Below are 13182 nucleotides of genomic sequence, written 5' to 3'. Positions count from 1 at the left end.
GCAGTTTAAATCGTACTATAACCCCTAATGAAATAGAAGCAGTCATCAAAAGACCACCAACCAAAAAAAGCTCAGGGCCAGATGGCTTCACTGCAGAATTCTACCAGAAGTTCAAACAAGAGCTAATACCAGTATTCCTCAAACTGTTCCAGAAAATAAAAGAAGATGAGACATTGCCAAACTCTTTCTACCAGGCTACAATCACTTTGATATCCAAAACACACAAAGATATGACTAAGAAAGAGAACTATAGACCAATATCCCTCATGAATATCGATGCTAAAATACTCAATAAAATATTGGCAAATCTGATCCAATATCATATCAGAAAAATCATCCACCATGATCAAGTAGGCTTCATCTCAGGGATGCAAGGATGGTTCAGCATACGAAAATCCATCAATGTAATCCGCCATATAAACAGACTGAAAAAGAAAAACCACATGATCATCTCACTAGACACTGAAAAATCCTTTGACAAAATCCAACATCCCTTGATGATAAAGATCTTGGAGAGAACAGGAATAACAGGAACATATCTAAACATGATAAACGCAATATACACCAAACCAATAGCCAACATCAAACTAAATGGAGAGAAACTCAAAGCATTTCCTCTAAAAGCAACAACAAGACAAGGCTGTCCAATCTCTCCATACCTCTTCAATATTGTACTTGAAGTTGTAGCTAGAGCAATAAGACAAGAAAAGGAGATCAAGTGGATACAAATAGGAAAGGAAGAATTCAAACTTTCACTATTTGCAGATGATATGATAGTAAACATTAGTGACCCGAAAAATTCTACCAGGGAACTCCTATAGCTGATAAACACCTTCAGCAAGGTAGCAGGATACAAAATTAACTCAAAAAAATCAGTAGCCCTACTATATACAGATGATAAATGCAATGAGAAGGAAATCAGAGAAACATTACCCTTTACAATTGCCACAAACAACATAAAATATCATGGGGTAACACTAAACAAAAAAGTGAAAGACGTGTACAATAAGAACTTTGAGACTTTAAAGAAAGAAATTAAGAAGATACCAGAAAATGGAAAGATATTCCATGCTCTTGGATAAATAGGATCAATGTAGTAAAAATGGAAATCTTGCCAAAAGCAATCTACAGATTCAATGCAATCCCCATCAAAGTCCAAACACAGTTCTTCACAGACCTTGAAAGAACAATACTCAACTTTATATGAAAAAAAAAAAAAACAGGATAGCCAAAATAACCCTGTACAGTAAAGGAACTTCTGGAGGCATCACCATCCCTGACTTCAAGCTCTATTATGGAGCCGTAGTCCTGAAAACAACTTGATATTGGCACAAAAATATACAGATAGATCAATGGAATCGAATTGAAAACCCTGATATTAACCCACACACCAATAAACACCTGATGTTTGACAAAGAAGCTAAAGTTATACAATGGAAAAAGAAAGCATCTTGAACAAATGGTGCTGGCATAACTGGATGCTGGCATGTAGAACACTGGAGGTACATCCATGCCTATTGCCCTGTACAAAACTTAAGTCAAAGTAGATCAGAGACATCAACATAAACCCAGCCACACTGAATCCTATTAGAAGACAAAGTGAATTCTATTAGAAGACAAAGTGGGAAATACCCTTTAATTAATTGGTACAGGAGACGGATTACTGAACATAACACCAGTAGCACAGACACTGAGATCAACAATTAATAAATGGGACCTCCTGAAACTTTGAAGCTTCTGTAAGCAAAGGACACAGTCAGCAAAACAAAACGGCAGCCCACAGACTGGGAAAAGATATTCACCAACCCCACATCTGACAGAGGGCTGATCTCCAAAATATACAAAGAACTAAGAAGCTAGTCTCCAAAACACCAAACAACCCAATTAAAAAGTGGAGTATAGAACTAAATAGACAATACTCAATAGAAAAATCTAAAATGTCTGAAAGACACATAAGAAAGTGTTCAACATCCTTAGTCATCAGGGAAATGCAAATCAAAACAACTCTGAGATATCATCTTACTCCTGTCAGAATGGCTAAAATAAAAAACAACAGTGACAGTTCATGTTGAAGAGGATGTTGAGAAAAGGGAACACTCCTCCACTGCTAGTGGGAGTGCCAACTTGTACAGCCATTTTGGAAATTAGTATGGCGATTCCTCAAGAAAATGGGAATCAGTCTACCACAAGATCCAGCAATTTCACTCCTATGCATATACCCAAAAGAAGCACATTCATACAACAAAGACATCTGTTCAACAATGTTCATAGCAGCACTATTTGTAATAGCCAGGAACTGGAAGCAGCCTAGATGCCCCTCAACTGAAGAATGGATAGAGAAATTGTGGTATATTTACACAATATTTACTCAGCAGAAAAAAACAATGGAATCTTGAGATTTGCAGGAAAATATATGGAACTTGAAGAAACCATTCTGAATGAGGTTACCCAATCACAAAAAGACAAACATAATATGTACTCAATCATATGTGGATTACCACTGGCCTCTGCCTGCTGGATACTGGATTTACAGGTATCAGGCCATACACCCATGCACACTTTTTAGTGATCTAAGTCACTCAGAAGTTTATTTACAAATTCAGCTGCTTCTTGCAATCTTCCAAATGTTTCTGGTTCTTCGGCTAGATGTGTTTTATCCTGAAATATGCCATCTATATGCACACTTGGAAGAAAGTACTCCAGGGAAATGCCCAGAAGTTTCTATATAAAATTAAATGAGCACCCACCCAGTGACTCAGCTCTTTTACCCACTAGAGATTTACCTAAAAGAAACATCAATTTATATGCAAAGAGCCTATTAGGAGTGGGCTTGAATGTGGGGAACTGGCCAAGAAAGGTGTGAAGGAAAAAACCCTGATTATTACATAACTGGATACAATTGTCAAAGTATATCAAATAATGTAGTTAGAATTTGTTAATTTCACTGAATGTAAGTTTTAATTTAAAAAGAAACCATAGATCTTTTCATTTATAATGCATATACAAAACATGTACAAAATTAAACACAGTGTATGTTCTTTATGAGATACATATATATATATATATATATATATATATAATGTACTCTGAAGCATTCAGATATAAAGAGTATTAATACCTGCAACTCAACCTAAAACAATCTGAAAATAAGATAAATTAATAAATAAGAACATATTTTAAAACAAATATAAGAAAACATTAGCAACAGTAAAATTTTAGTCTACATAAAATTCCTTCAACTTTTTTTCTGTGCTAAAAAATTATAAAAATGAAATATTTAGAGGAAGGTTTTTTCTTTCTATGTGGTATTGTTCTTTTTTATGTTTTGATTACAGTTTTTCATCAAGATCAAACTGACCCTAACTTCTATTCAGATCTTAGTTATGTGAGCCAGTTCAGCCCTTCACATCTCATCTCCACACTAAGGCCAACATAATCCTTCACATCCCTACTGTAATAGCCAAATAAATCTTAGCTTCCATTTTCATTGAGAAGATAGCCAAGGATTCCTAACAGTGCTGGTGCCTCACCTCGTACCCAAAAATGGCCCTCAAGCCCAAAGACTTGGTTACCAAGGTTACAAGGGTCTCTTGATTTATGTTAACATTCACTTAGCCTTACAGATTTATCTAACTCTTCTGTAAATTATGAAATTTTTAGTATATGATTACCAGAGTTTATTATATTTTTAATACCTCATATTGCCATAACTTGAAGCTACACTTTGTTGTGGACATGTTGGTCATCATGTACTTGTGGCCTCAGACTGTGTCTGACTCCTTGGGGCAGCTTACAAAATTCATGCTATACAGTATATGATCAATAAATGCTCATTGAGTTCATGATTTTGATTTCAAATTGAACTATTTAAAAAGTATAAACTAGAAATCATAAATAATACTATTATTTGAGATTTAGTTATCATGACAAATTGTGAGTTACATCATAGTCTAATTTACAAACCAAAATAATTTAGGCTTAATGAAGTTGAGTAAATTTCCCAAGGTCAGACATCTGGCAAACAGTAGATTTGAGCCTCAAACAGATTGTTCTTTGATTCTGGAGTCCACATTACCATATAAATTATTAAAATGAACTAAAAAATGGAGGGAATGAATAAATGAATAATTAAGATATAAATCAAAGCTAATGCTTTAGTAACAACTTCCATAGAATTATATTTTTCTTCTGTATATTTAGCTGAGAGAAAATGTTTCCAGCAAATTTCAGAAGTTCATAGTGTTAATGCCACACAATCAAGGAGAAAGACCACTAACCCAAATCATGGCAAATTAATTAAGGCATGCAATTAATTAAAGCTAGCTTTTTAAATTCGTATACATAGGCTGTCTCTCCCTAAAGGTGGGGTTCAAAAAATCAGCATTGGATATGGTTAAAATAAGAATTTTTATGGTTCCGGAGTAAGGGTTTCCAAATAGGAGAGTTGCAAGCCAAATAGGTAGAGTTACAGAAGCAGAACATAAGCATAGCAAGTTAGTCATAACCACTTCCTGAAACAAAGACATGTTTGCAAGGTGGTCATAACAAGTTGATCATAATGAGATAGTCATAACAGCTTTTTAAAACAAAGACATGATTACCATTTCCTAGAACAGGCAGTACAGAACCATTTATAGTGAAGCTTACAAACAGGGTATAGCCCAATCCTTGAGAAACAGATTTAATCATAAACAGGGATGAATCTAGTTTGATTTTATTTTAATAGGCTTATCATTACCTCCTTGTCTTATGGTTCCCTGTCAAATCCTTGATCAGATCTTAGCATTCTTAGCAGAAAACAAAATTTTAATGGATCAAAAGAGTCATGGCCCAATCATGTATCTATTTGGTTAACACAGAACAAATTTTTATAAGGCCATGTCATAGGGTTTCTATTGCTGTGAAGAGACACCATGACTATGGAAGCTTATATAAAGGAAAACATTGAATTTGAGCTGGCTTATAATTTCAGAGATTTAGTCCATTATCATCATGGCAAGAAGCATGGAAGCATGAAGACAGACATGGTGCTAGAGAAGAAGCTGAGAGTTCTACACCATGATCCCCATGCAGTAGAAGGAAGCTGTGTGCCACACTGGGCATAACTTGAGCATATAAGACCTCAGAGCCTGCCTTCAGGGACACACTTCCTCCAACAAGACCACATTTCCTAATAGTGCCACTCCCTGTGGGCCAAGCATTCAAACACATGAGTCTGTGGGGGCCATTCCTATTCAAAACACCACAGGACATATAATCTTGGTATGCCAATAAATATAGGTAGCCATCTGTCCCCTCTGCCACAGAGTTTCTGTTTGATCTAATATCCAGCCTTCAGTTGAGGATAAAGGCCAATGTATTCTCTTCTGTAACTGCTTCTCTGCTGAAATACAATGTGGTTGCCAGGGTCCACAAAGGCTGAACTGTTCATCAGAAGCTGAGAGAGACTAGGGCATTGGGGCATTCATCAGAAGCATTTGGTTTGATGACCTAGCTGAAGATACAGGGAGAAATCACACTGAATTGACTGGTTTACATCAGTTATCAGCAAGTCCAGAGCTTTCTGGTTTTGAAGGACAACATGAAACTGGTGTAGTGTAGATCACCTTTGGAGCAGTTTGTAGTCCACAGCTGATTTCTTGAGAGTGTGTACCAGCTGATTGAACTCTGCAAAGACAGATAAAGACTGGGGACAGAAGTTAAAGAACTTAAAGGAAACTTTTATATTTGGAGCTTCCCCTCAGGAGTAGACAATATGCAGGGAAGCTTAGGCTATGAATTGGTGGGAGTACTTATTGAGAGTCTATTTGACCCCTGAGAGTCTTATGACTTTCTTGATTCACTGGAGCTTACATTACCATTGTTTGTAATGTTCTGAAATATTGTAGAAAAAGCACAACATCTGGAGTAGACTCATACCTTTAAGTCAGAGCATGAGCTACAGGTTTGGGTTAAAAAGCATGAACATTTTTTTCTGTCCAGAGGACTAGCTATATAGATTTGACATAGATTTTTTTTTTAGCATGATGAAAAGTATTTTTAAGTCTAAACTTAGAACACAACCAGAGGAAATTTAAAATTGTGAGCTTATGACTGATAATGGTAGTCAGTGCTTCACTGGCTTATTAGAACTTCATTGATTAACGTTAAGACTTTGAATTTTTGAAATCTTAATATAATGATAGCATATGGGGAAAGAAATAACTCATTTAGGCTTTTATACCTTCAGATGTTTATAACTTAAATTATGTTTAGATTTTTTATAATTTATATAAACCTTAACAGTTTTTTGCCCAATCTTCATGGTTGATTCCTGAGAACAGTTATTGTAAAGCAAGCTTCCTTTAAACAAATCAATAGTAAATGCTTAATTCTGTGGGTTTTGTTAGTTTATCTTTATCAGAATGAAGTCTGCCAGTAAGGTAAACTGTCTGTGTCTGCCTTTCTCAGCAGGAGTACTAGCAACTCCAGAAAAGTAAGGCCTCAGTCGTGATTTAAATGAACTAACAAGGCAGCTGCAGCCCTGGGGAAGGAGCTGATTAGCTTGCTGCTGTTAAAGCATACATTTAGCCAGTCAACATCATCAGAGATCTGAGAGGGATAAATTGTGGCAGGAAGTATAATCAGTTCAAATGACAGAGACTTACCACTGCTTGGGTGATTATCCTAGGCTCTTGTGGTCTCAATTACTTTGTTGGGGCAGTTGCCATAGGTCTTCTGCTGTCACATAGGACAGCATTAACTCTTCAGCAGTTGCCTAGAACAGCATAAGCCTTAGACTGACAGACCAGAAGGTCTGAGAGATTTTCCTGTGGAGAAGGAACATGGAGAAACTGATGTCACCTTGATGAGGCAGAGTAGAGCAGTCCACACAACAGTTTCCACAGTTTGTGCAGGACATTGGCAACAGGCACAGCATGAGGCAGGTTGTCCAGTGGTTATTGATACCACATTCCAGGATGCTTTGTCAGTGTGCCCCATTGTCGTCTTTGGAGACCTGAGACTTGCCACTAAAAGCTGGCATTTCTATCATGTTAAGCTCCTTCTCATTAAACATTTTAAATGTCATACTCACCAGATCACTGAAAAGTTTTGAATGCCATCTATTAAGTAAACCTGATTTTAAATTAACTAAACTTGTTTTTAATTATATGCTTAGGTTTAACTTTGAAAACATATATAGGAGGTTAAATAAAGCTTGTCCCTGTAAATGAATTGTATTTGTAAAGAATTTGATCATTTATAAGGTGACTATTAATTTGCATGTTGATTTTTCTTTGACAGTTTACCACAAGTTAGTAGATTTTATAAAATTAGGATTCTACAGTTTTATCCCCCTAAACTTAAATTCTTAAAAAAAAAATACAATTCTTGAATTGAAGCTCTTTCATTTTTCTTTTTTCTTTGTTTGATATTTTGAGACAGGGTTTCTCTGTGTAGCTTTGGAGCCTATCCTGGCACTCGCTTTGGAGACCAGGCTGGCATCAAACTCACAGAGATCCGCCTGCCTCTGCCTCCCGAGTGCTAGGATTAAAGGCGTGAGCCACCAACGCCCAACTGAAGTGAAGCTCTTTTAGTATAAATCATAAATACAGTTCAGAGGGAGACTGGCAACTTTATTTTTCAGGTCCTTTCATAGTGTACCATTGTAGAATACCATAGTTTCTTCTATAACCCAGTTTATCAAAATAACTAAAGCTTAACAAAATAAGCAAAAAGAAGCTAGACATACTTGCTAAGTTAGTCTCTATTAGCTTGAATAGATGATAGGTAAGGAGAGACACTTTCTAGGCTTCTGTCAGATTGCTCAGGTCATTGTCTTGCTGCATCACAAGATAGGTAGATCACAGTTTCTGGTGTTTAGTGTTTGATGTTTATAATTGTGACCCTAACTTTAGTCACAATTATACTGAGTATTTGGGATTCCAGTGTAGCCTTGAGCCTTTCTCAAGTTGTGTTGCTAGGCATAAAATAATTACATCTTGGGTTGACATATCTCAGTTAACAAGAATAGCTAGTCAGAAACGGAACTACAGGAGTTAAAAAGCAAGGTTAGTACATTCAGAGATATTTCTAGAACTGTAGACTTAATTAATTGGATCTTAGTTTTCATTCGGCTGGTGGTGCCATCAATATGCTCAATTTTACAGCCTAAATGGTAAGATTACCTACATAAAATTTCTAATTATTAACCCTGTGTTATAAATTTTAAGTCAACTTTTGTTAACCGACTCCATAGATTTTCAACTATATACAATAAACTTGTAAGTACTGAGATGCAAAAAGTTCATATAATAGTCATATATATCTTGAGATAAAGTTTATATCCTAGTAAAGTTTTAAGCAGTTAAATGAAACCAATAGTTCAATTTGGTTTTTGTTTTGGTTTGTTTTGGTTTGGGTTTATTTTTTTTTTTCAGCTCTGCCTCTTTCTTTTTTTTTCCTACCATTAAGTCAGGTAGATTGCCTGACAGAGGACAGAAACTTTCCAATTCCAGAGCTGGCTTTTCAAATCAGTAGAACAGTGTAAAACAATATTTTAACACTAGCCATACTTAAAGATATTTGAATTCCTGCTAAACTGAATCCAGTGACCTTTCTTAAAGATAAGGAATATTTAGCTCTGGATAATAAAGTAGCCATAGAAGTGGCAGGGGCAGATTTGGGCCTGGGTTGGGGAGTGCACAAAGCTGCCCCAGGTGACATGCTAGAGGGTGATGTGTTCCCTCATTACTCTAGCCTGGTGGTGTGGAAGTGGTGGCACCTAGAGCTTGGTCCAACTCCCATGTCTTCCTGTAACAGGGAAAGATTAATGGAGCACAGAAACACATACAAAGAATGGAGACAACAAAAAAGAAACCAATACAGAAAACACAGACAGAGTACTGTCCAGCTTACTAGTCATATTGCCCATGTCCTTTGTCTATTTCATTTGCCTAAGTTGGAACACACAAAGACAAGCAAAACACAAGACAAGTCACAGAGCAAAAGTAATGATACAGACAACGAAAATAACAATTGGGTCATTCAGAGATCCACCAGTTCAACCAAAGGAGGTTTTTAACAAATAAGAACCTTTGTCTCAACCACCAACTGCACAACCCAGGCATTGCAAACCCAGGAGCTTCCTAAGTATTGGGCTTCCCTGATTCAGTTGGGGTGGGCCTATCCAATTTCCATCTCTGTTCTCAGTCTCAGCAGGGCATCTTCATGGATGCAAGTTCACTCAGAAAAAGAACTAGAGGCTCTGGCCCTACTTTCAAGTAACTAGATGGGCTATGGTGATCTCTTTCTTATTGCCTTGGAAGAGGGAATGTTGGATTTCATCAGGCACTACTGTCCCCATGTCCCCAGATCAGGATCTCACAGAAACAGATGTCACAGAGATTATCTATTATTTACCAGAGGATGCCTCCTTAAATGGGTGCTTCCTGCTCTCCTTTGATGCATCCCTTTGCTTGGACATTCTGTAGAACTGGAGCTGTGCCCCAGGGTTTTGGAATATCTCCAAGGTGTATTCCCCCTATGGAGCAGATCTTCAATCCTAGAGTGCCAAGGGTTCAGTTTTTGATTGAAGGTTGGGGCCTTTATCTCACTGGGGCTTCCAAACATTAATTCTACAAATGTGAAAAGAAAGACCACTAATCCAAAGCATAGCCAAATTAATTAGAGCAAGCAATTAATTAAAGCAAGCATTTTTTTTTATTCATTACCTGGTAAGATTCAAAGATCAGCATTGGATATGAGCAAGATAAGGGTTTTTTTATAGTTCAGGAGTAGAGGGTTTCCAAATGGGGAATTTGGCAAATAGGTGAGGTTACAGAAGCAGAACATAAGCATAACAATTTGGTCATAACAACCTCCTAAAATGAGGACATGTTTGCAAGGTGGTCATAACAAGATAATCATAACAAGGTAGTCACAATAACCTTTTTAAAACAAAGTCATGGTTGCTGTTTCCTGGAACAAGCAGTACAGAACTATTTGTAATTAAGTTTACAGATAGTGTATAACCCAATTCTTGAGAAGTAGATTTAATCATAAATAGGAATGAATCTAGCTTGTTTTTTTTCCACTGTAAAAAGTTTCCCACCATCAAGCTTTATTTCAAAATAAAAACATTCCAGCAGTTCAAGTTCAACAATATGCTATTTTCCATAATATTTTTACCTTCATGCTATTTGTTTTAAAGTATTTCTTTTTTCTAGCTTGTTTTTATTATAAGATGTCTTTCAAGGCAGGTTGGTTTATCAATACAAAGATCTGAAGTACTATAGCAGTGCTGAAAAAATTGAGTTAGTCAGTAAAGTGCTTGCTTTGCAAGCATGGGGATCTCAGGTTGAGACCTAGAATTCAATTTGTTTCTTTGTTTGCTTGCCTTCTTGTTTGTTTGTTTGCCTTTTGAAAAGCAGCTCTAATCCCAGTGCTGTGGAGGAAAAGTCGGGAAGCTCCCTGGGTCTCACAGACAGTTTAGCCTACTTTGCAATCTCCTAGACAATAAGAGACCCTGTCACAATAACTAAGGAGGATGGTCCTTGAGAAACAACACCCATTATAGTCTCTGGTCTACACATACAATGTAAAAATTCAGAAAATGTTTCCAATTTGCAATATGATATTTATATTTAAAAATACTGAAATAAATGGTTTGCCCAAGTAAATCCAAGTAAGAATGGATTCAGAATTACAAAAGAGAATGGGAATATTATTTAATGTTCAAATCTACTTTATTATTGAAATTTATTGATGAAATTTTCAGTTAGTAGAATGGTGTCGTGGCATTTTTATGGCTGAAATAAAAACATCATGACCAAAAGCAACTTGGGGAGGAGAGGGTTTATTTCAATTCCACATCACAATTCATCAGTGAGTTAAGTCAGGTCAAGAGCTAACACAAGGGAGGAATCTGGAGGCAGCAGAGGCTGGGGGTGGGTGCTCCCTATTGCTTGCTAAACCTACTTTCTTATAGTACCCAGAACCAGCCCAGGAGTGACACTTCCTATAGTGAGCTGGACCTTCCCACATCAATAGTCAATCAAGAAAATAAACGTCCCACAGGAAAATTTGGTAGTGAAATTTTCTCAATTAAGGTTCTCTTTTTCCAAGTGATTCTAACTTATGTTACATTGATATAAAACTAGCCAGCACAGGATATTTTATGAGTGTACACATACAGGCACATGCCACATAACAGCACTCAGTCATTGAATACAGTCTAAAGATTATAAGAGAGCTGAAGATTCCTGTTGCCTAGTACTTTTTATTGTACCTTTTCTACTGATATATGATTAGCTCCACAATACTTACCACCATATTGTAACTGAATTATAAATCCCATATGTGTTTTGATCAGATTTACTCCCTCAACTCTTCCCCAATTCATTGCTCCCCTTCCCTAACCTCTCAACTTAGTCTCTTTTTTGGTTAGTTTGTTTAATTTTTTTTAGATCAATTTGTACTGCCAGTAATTACTAGATGTGTGATTGTTGCAGGGAGCCCACCTGAGACACAGTTAAGAGCCAAGTGAAAGTCTTTATTCTACCCAGATGGGACTACACTCAAGTATTCAAAACCTAAATGTCCACTGAGTATTCAGAACACAAGACTTTTAAAGACAGAAAAACTCATCTTGGCTTCTCTCTATTGGCAACTGCAGAGGGGTCTTCACATAAGCAAGCAATCTGACAGAAGCTAAGATAAGTAGTTAGATGGAGGGGGAGGTTTGTACAAGCAGGCAGTTTAACAGAAATTAACTAGCACATCTTGGCCTTGGGTTCCTAGATAGAGTTGGATAATTTTCTATAGGAGTCTCCATTGAGAAGCTCAAATTCTACTCAAATCTGAAATGGATTCAGCAAGAATACAAGATGGATAAACATTTGCACTCTCTTGCCATGTCACATGATCTTCCACTGGAGAGTTTTTGGCTTACCAGAGGCTACATGTTTAGAGAAAACTGCCTCTCCCCCTACCAGCAGATAACAATTATCAGCAGCTCCACAGCTTGGGGTGGAATTGTGTGTCCACCCTCTCTCGCTATGCTGGGATTTGGTCTGGTTTGGACTTGCACAAGTTCTGTGCATGATCTCACAGCCTCCATGAGTTCATGTTTCTTTTTTATTTTTTTCAATTATAAAGTAATAACATCATTTCTCCCTTCCCTTTATTTCCTCCTATCCCTCCCATGAACTCAAATGGCAAATGGATCTCTATTTCTCAAATGCATGGCATCTTTCTTTAATTTTGTTACTGTGGTGGTTTGAAAGAAAATTGCCCCATAGGGGGTGGCACTATTAGGTGGTATGGCCTTGTTGGAGTAGGTGTGACCTTGTTTGAGGAAGTATGTCCCTGTGGGGGTGGGCTTTGAGATTTCCTATGCTCAAGCTATGCCTAGTGACACAATTGCTTCTGCTGCTTGTGGATCAAGATGTAGAACTCTCAGCTCCTTCTCCAGCACTCTGTATGCCTACATGCTACTCATGTCCTGCCATGATGATAATGGGCTAAACCTGTGAATCTGTAAGCTAGTCCCAATTAAATCTATAAGAGTTGTCATGGTCGCCGGGTGGTGCACGCCTTTAATCCCAGCACTCCGGAGGCAGAGGCAGACAGATTGCTGTGAGTTCGAGGCCAGCCTGGTCTCCAGAGAGAGAGTGCCAGGATAGGCTCTAAAGCTACACAGAGAAACCCTGTCTCAAAAAAAAAAACAAAAACTAAAACTAAAAAACAAAAAAGAACAAACAAACAAAAAAAAGAGTTGTCATGGTCACGGTGTCTATTCACAGCAATAGAAACCCTAACTAAGGCAGTTACCTGTGTCAAGAGGCTCTAACTATGAAGTCTCATCAACATGGCTGCTTAAACAAGATCTGAACTCCACCACCAATGAACCAGCAAATATGGAAGAGAGAATGCTCGTGTAATTCATCCCTAGACATTACTGAATGATTTCCTGTTTTTAAGTGATACATGACTACATCTGTATACATGTAGGTTATTCGCCATGTTTTTCATTTCTATTGCATTTAAGAAGGGCCATATGCCCTTTCTAGCTTTCAGATCAGCTATTTCCCATCTTGAAATCTGTGCTATAGAGAAGTAGGGTTTCCAACACCAATTCTGAATTGTTCTCTATTACTTTACTCAGATTGTGATCCTCTCAGAATCTTTCCACCACTTATT

The 13182-nt window shown here is 37.2% G+C and overlaps 1 long non-coding RNA gene across 2 annotated transcripts; it reads right to left on the bottom strand.

Annotated features, from left to right (window-relative positions):
• Nucleotides 1-4388: 4388 nt before the first annotated feature.
• Nucleotides 4389-9618, bottom strand: LOC103163357. 2 transcript variants are annotated; one of them, XR_003481930.2, is made up of 3 exons: nt 9403-9618; nt 6648-6809; nt 4389-5686 (listed from the first exon to the last, which is right to left on the bottom strand). It is a non-coding gene; the product is annotated as an uncharacterized LOC103163357 (long non-coding RNA). The 2 variants fall into 2 exon arrangements; XR_003481929.2 differs by having other exon boundaries at nt 4389-5667.
• Nucleotides 9619-13182: the final 3564 nt, after the last annotated feature.

The sequence above is a fragment of the Cricetulus griseus genome, chromosome 2 (assembly GCF_003668045.3).
Source record: "Cricetulus griseus strain 17A/GY chromosome 2, alternate assembly CriGri-PICRH-1.0, whole genome shotgun sequence".
NCBI classification, from domain to species: Eukaryota; Metazoa; Chordata; class Mammalia; order Rodentia; family Cricetidae; genus Cricetulus; species Cricetulus griseus.
Note: the sequence above shows the minus strand (reverse complement) of the source record. Positions and strands in the feature narration are given on the sequence as shown.